This window comes from Bacillus rossius, chromosome 13, assembly GCF_032445375.1.
Source record: "Bacillus rossius redtenbacheri isolate Brsri chromosome 13, Brsri_v3, whole genome shotgun sequence".
Taxonomy (NCBI): Eukaryota; Metazoa; Arthropoda; class Insecta; order Phasmatodea; family Bacillidae; genus Bacillus; species Bacillus rossius.
In genome coordinates, this window is record NC_086340.1 from 4,756,990 (window position 1) to 4,763,674 (window position 6,685).

Below are 6,685 nucleotides of genomic sequence, written 5' to 3' on the forward strand. Positions count from 1 at the left end.
CATTTTCCCTTGAGACATTTCGATTAAAAAAAAAAAAACCTGCAAACATTGATGGCTGTCATATGTCCGGAGTGTGTGTAATGACTAAAAAAATATTTTATATGCACCTATGTAATCGGTTAGTTATGTTTGTCGTGCAGGATCGCATGTTCAAAATAACACTTTTTGTCGCGTTGCACTCACCGTGCTAATAAAGTCCAGCACACACTACCGCTACCAAATGTAATTGAGATTCTTAGACCAGTATCCCAAGAAAAAGTAAAAAAGAGAGATTAGGTATTGAATATGCTGCACCTGTACCTTGCACCCTGTACACAGTCCTTTACATTTAGGGAACGGAATCTGGTGTCCTATCTGTTGCCGTTCTGTTGCCCAAATTCCGCGCATGCGCAGAGCTCACTTTTTAATTTATTTCGTCCAGACGGCGGGTCCGCGTCTGGCGCCATTAACTCGTACATAGTCATTCTTGTGATCATAAGGGGTAATACCAAACGTGTTCGTGTTCCAGATGAAACTGTAATACATGTAGTACACTTGCGCGGACGAAAACAAATAAATAATAGCAACTTTGAAAGTACTTGAGAAATTTAGAAAGGCCGTTCTATTTTTGTGCGGTGGTGCTGCTATTTCTAGTTTCCCCCCCCCCCCCCCCCCCCCGTAACAATTGTATCCCAAAAAAAGGCAGAGCTTATTCGCTACCGAACTTCTGTGAATACCTCCCTTGGTGTTCTCTGTGAAGTTTCGTGCTCTGAGCACACGCGCCAGGCACGGGTGTTGCTGGTCTTCGGATGGCTCGTATTGCGGACGAACACACTGGAGACCACGGAGTTAGGAACTGCCAGGAGACGGCATGATGTGACGTGGTTGAAGTCACTTTTTAACCTCGCTATTGCCATATTGTTGGGGGCCCAAAACACTGCGGAAATGTTTTTAGATAATGTCGGATGATTGTAAGAAAGTATGAATTAGAATCTCTGTCATTAAAAAAAAATGTGCGTGGAGTCCCTCCGCGCGGAAGAAGTGAAACTTCACTGTTTACTTCGCTGCATAGCAAGAATACCACACGCATGTGCTTGGGATCTACCGACTCACTCTCTTTCTCTCTCCTACTTTCTACCTTTGTGTATCTTTCTTTCTCTCTCTCTCTCTCTCTCTCTCTCTCTCTTGCGTTGGAATATTGGACGCTACTCGTTGCTAACGCTCGCGCTGGCATGTAACAGGTATACTACGCGCATGCGTTTGAGTGCCGCGCATTCACTCTCGCTCTGTCTCTTTCTATTCCCCCTCCCCAGGAGCGTTGAACGTTTAACACAACAGTGCTTTCTCCATGGTAGCGTTAAACGTTTAACGCAACAGTGCTTTCTCCATGGTAGCGTTAAACGTTTAACGCAACCTTGTTGGAAGTCGCATTAGAAGTTTCACTTCAAAAAAAGTCACTTTCATAATAATATTAATTCAAAACTGTTCCACAATGCTTTGGGAGTCAAACCAACGTGGCGCAATAATTAGCTGAAGAATAAATACTGCTTCACAAGTCAACATGAGCTGACCGAGCTGATTGTTAAGGCCCGTCTACAACAGTCCGACCCTGGGAGCGGTCCGTGCCCTGTCCTTTCGTGAATGACGTCACGTTTTTTCACGGGAAACTGCCCTGTCTACAATTGCGATGTTCTGAATCTGCAGTCTCCAGAGCGCAGAGCGACAAATAGTGTTTTTCGATGTTTTTTTTTTGTTTGTTTGTGGTATTCTTGGTTTCCCATTTTTTAAAAAAACGGAAACATAAAACCGCAAATATCACCAGTATTCTACTTCTTCTACGCTATCAAAGTGTCTGTCTGACACAATAATTTAGAGCACTGACTACGGACAGACGGGGCTTTACGGTACACTTAGATGTCAGTTGTGGGTCACGATAGTGTGACGTCATGGCCCCTACAAGGGTGGGGCTGGGTGGACCCCTGGGCCTATTTTCAAATGTTTGACAATTATAATTTTTTTACAAACTAGAAAAAACATACTGAATACTTATTTTATAAAAAAAGCTTAGTTTGGACTTTAAAAAAAATTGTACCCATAATTATACCCTGCATTTTCAGGTTAAATAACACTCTGAAAAGAGTTTAGTTAAGAAAAATAACCATTAAAATATACTTTAGCACGTGACAGTAAAATTGGGAAAAGGGGGGGGGGGGGGGAGGCCTGTCTCTGATCCTGGGTTCAGGGCCCGTAATCGAATGTGGGGGCCCATGTGTGGCAGTCAACTGGTCGTCGTATGAAGTTTGACACGTTCTGCGCGACAACACGACAGTTCATGAAGCAAGCCCTGTGTTGTACGAACGTTTAAATTAAAGAGGTAAAATTCTGTCATTCCGTCAGCAAGTTGTTCCGCAATGTTCCACAAGCGCCGTGCCACCTGTCCGCCGACATAACCTCGAAAAAGGAACCCACCCGCCGCGCGCCGCCGCGCCGGCATGAGGCCACGCCCATTGTTTTCCAGCCCGCCCTCGCGGTGACGTCATCCGGACATGCTCTTCCCCCTCCACATGCGCGGGGGCGAGGGTTACCCCCTCCCTTGGAGCTGCTTCCCCTCACGAAGCACCGCAGGCGTCGCGGCGCGCCTGGCAGCTGCTGCCGCCTGGCGGGCGAGCGCGCAACTGCGACCAGCACACGGCTCTCTTCGCCCCACGCGACTACTGCGTCGGGCGGCGTTCAACCTAGCGTCTCTCCTGCTGGTCCCTTTCGACGTGACAACGTCTAATAAATCGAAGAACGCCAGCTGCACATGCGAAAAGGGGATGACTCGTTGTCCCGTTACGCTTTGTCCCGTTACGCTCATTGTACGATTGCGCCGCATCTATCTCTCTTCCACTCGATTGGAACGACCATCCATTTGACTTTTTCGAGGCACATTAAACTTGAAACACTCCCATTCGTTTCCTACTTATCCTATCATCGTCCTTCCATTGATTTATTCCATAAACATGGATATTTTCGTAATTGTTCAATTAACTTTAACACCAACTTGACGATTTGAAGCACAGTACTGAGAGAAATTTAACGTCATGAAAATAAAACGCAGAAGTAGGTATTTGAAGCACAGTACTGAGAGAAATTTAACGTCATGAAAATAAAACGCAGGAGTAGGTACAGCACAATTCCGCGAGAAATCAGATTTTTTTTTTGTTTATTCTGCGCATGCGCAAAGTCAGCTACGTTTTATAAAATATAGCCGAGAACCAAACACCTGGTGACGTCGCCACCATAGGGAATACAGCTTTGTATGTCCAGTGACAACCGGAGATGCAGCTGGCTGTATATTTTACTCGCGTAGCGAACATAACAGCGAACATAGCGAGCATAGCGCCCTGTGAGGCCGTAGCTTAATTCAGGGGCGTATCTGTGTCGGCGAGGCGGGATGATAAGCGCGACGCTCGCTTGTGCTTCTAGCGCGGTGTCTCCTCTGGACTGGCGCGCAGTCTTCTCGTCGTGCACAGGACAACTACAATATTTGAGCGGTGACCATAATATTATATGGCGGGAAAATGAACATAAAGTTGTAATTAGAGTGCCGGGTGTATCTTTCCTACACATACCTATTATTCTGAAAACACGCGTTTTAGCCATTTTCACTCGTCTAGAAATAATGTTTAAAAACGAAATAAGGAAACGAAACCACTCATCCTCCTTCAGTGCAATCTTAAATGCCTTTCTTAAACATGCCTTCAATTGTTTAAAAAAAGCATTTTTTTTTTAAGATCTGCATACCTTATGTGTCCAAGTAGTAAAAGAGGGAGGGGGTGGTTTCTTATATTTAGTCATCAGAAGCCACTGAAAGACTATTTTCAACCCGATGAAGTACTGGGAACAAATCGTGTTTAAACTTCAGGGCTCACGCATCGGAAAGACAGTGACGAATTCGTGGTAGTTAGACTAACACGCGTCTTGCTGGGAAATAACCCGCCACGCACGCGACGCGACAGCTCAATATCTCGTTACTGCCAACACATGGAATTTCACCCGAGATATGTACAAAAAAAAATCACAACCCATTATACGTAACACATTTCCGGAAAATACGCACACACACATCTTACGAAAGCCGTCAATATTTGAACAAGTTTTTGATGTATAAACATTTTAGCTCTTGGTAGACGGCTTTTGGTGATGGACAGAAATAGGGCCTACGTAACCAAGATAGCGGACCAACATAGTGTACAAACATAAACCCGTAACTTTCGTAAACATTAGGGGACATAACAAACGTATTGGTGTGCCACATTAAACTTAGTGAAACTACACTGGAATATATTGAGTAAATTAAATAGCCATAGTAAAAAGTAAAAAAAAAATGTTTTGAAGTACTTAAGAAAATTGACATTACACTGATTAAAATACATTCTCTCAATCTAAATTCCTAATGGACTAAGTAACAGCGATAGAGAGCGCTTGTTTATCTTAAGGGGCCTTGTTAAAATATCTTCAATTTGATTTTTTTTTTACTTTTATAATAACATTATAATATTATAATAATGTTTAATCAGCTCTATAAGGTTAAGATTTGTTTGTATGAATTATTTACAGACTGATTTCAGTCGTTTAAGCAAACATATATAGTTATACTATATATTCAGGTTATCTCACCTTTTCAATACAGGGATGTGATAAGGATGAACACCACAGGAAACTACAAATGCTAGTGAAGACGAAATAATAATATAACATATGTAGTCACGATGGGGACGAAAAAACGAGCTTACGTTATGAGGTCATGGATGTTGATAACTTGAACTCAGTAGGTACTACTAGAAAAATTATTATTACAGTAGGCCTTAATTGGAATTATTGATAAATTCGAGAATAAAAAATGCAAATTAAGAGTGTTTGATATCCTTCAGTCCATTATTTAATTTTGGTGGAAAATTTTGTTTTGTTTGTACTCATTAAAAAAAACATTATTTAGTAATATTTAAGAAATAATCGTTGCAAATTTATACTTTTTAGGTGTCAATTATAACAACTTAAAGACTATCTAGGTTAAAAACATCGGGATATAATTATCATTTCTGTAAGGGTCATCATGCATGTTATTTCTCATATGTGTTTTTATTTTTGTTTTTAGGCGAAACTAAAAAATATATATAGTACTTTTTTTGTGGTCCTGTATTCAGCTGTGACCGAATTTATATAAAACAAAGTAGGTACATTAGATCTTATTTTAAAAAAAATTGGTTGTCTGTAGAGTCGGTTTACGGACGATAGTTTAACGTGACAACGTCATAACAAAACATTGATGAAATGATTGATCCAGAAGAAAATGAATATTCGGCCTGAGACTGAGCCGTAAAAGGTTTTTGCATCCAAACCACTTAGGCATTAAAAATATTATATTCTTTGAGGAAGAAATTTTTTTAAACTATTTTTATCTTTTGTATGATAAAATCTACCTCTGCATACTTTTATGAATAAAATTGAATCATTTTTATTGAATTATCACTATTTTGTATGGATACAAAGGAGTGAAATGAAACGTACAATTTAATTACTAAAAAATTTACTATTATTTACATTCGTTAATTCAAACATATTTATTACTTTTGAAATGTTGCGTGCGCCGTATTTATTTTTACAAGTACAAAAAAAATTTTCGCAGTTGCCGGGATTCAAACCAGCCAGCTTTGGATTGGAAGTTAGCAATGCTAATCGCACAGCCACGAGGCCATACTTGCGAACTTACAGTTTTCAAATGTTATATATATATATGTATATATATATATATAAATTTTGTTCACGGTAGGGGAATAATATAATTTCGTTTTTATAACACGATTTTATAACAAATAGGTAGATACGCATCCCCAATACACCAAACTTATTTATAATGTGTTACAATATATTTGTTAAAACTTTGTGCAAAATATCCCGGGTGTAATTTGAATTATTATGTGTAACTCTAAAACACCATTGTTAGTTCAAAACGTATTTGAATATTCAACATTACTTTTAAATAACCGTACCGGTTGTGCTGAAAATCGGTGGACGATCGTTAAATTACATAATATTAATAATTCAAACGACGAAAATATGATTGAAAAGTCAAATCGATGGTTGTTCCAATCGAGTGGAAGAGATGCCACGCATGCGTACAATGAGCATGAAGAGTGATGCCACGCATGCGTACAATGAGCAAACAGGACACATCCGTAGTGGGACATCCGTAGTGGGACAATTTTTCGTGCGTGCAGCCGGCGTTCATCGATTTATTAGACGTTGTCACGTCAATAAAATTTGTTACCGGAAAAATTGCTACTTAAAAAATTACTGACACCTCTTCATTAGTAATTTACATATTTATAGCATCTTAATTTAAAACAAAAATGTGGCTATCAATTTTTGAAAGCAGAAATTTAAGAGATATTTTTTTGGAATCGTCTCACGGAGCCAGCCAGTGATTTTGTGATCAAGGTTTTTGCTTCATTAAACATATGCTAAGTTATTTATGTCATGTGACTATGTGGAGGATCGCACGAGTGCAAATTTGAATTATTTTTTTTTTTAGTTTTCTTCTCGGATCAGAGCAGGAGGAATGTCTTCCCTGCGCGCAACTCTATGTCAGGCGGCGTTATTAAGAGCCGTGTCGACCCCGCGTCGGCTGCAGCTAAGTTTTCTGTTTGTGGGAAAGGGGGGG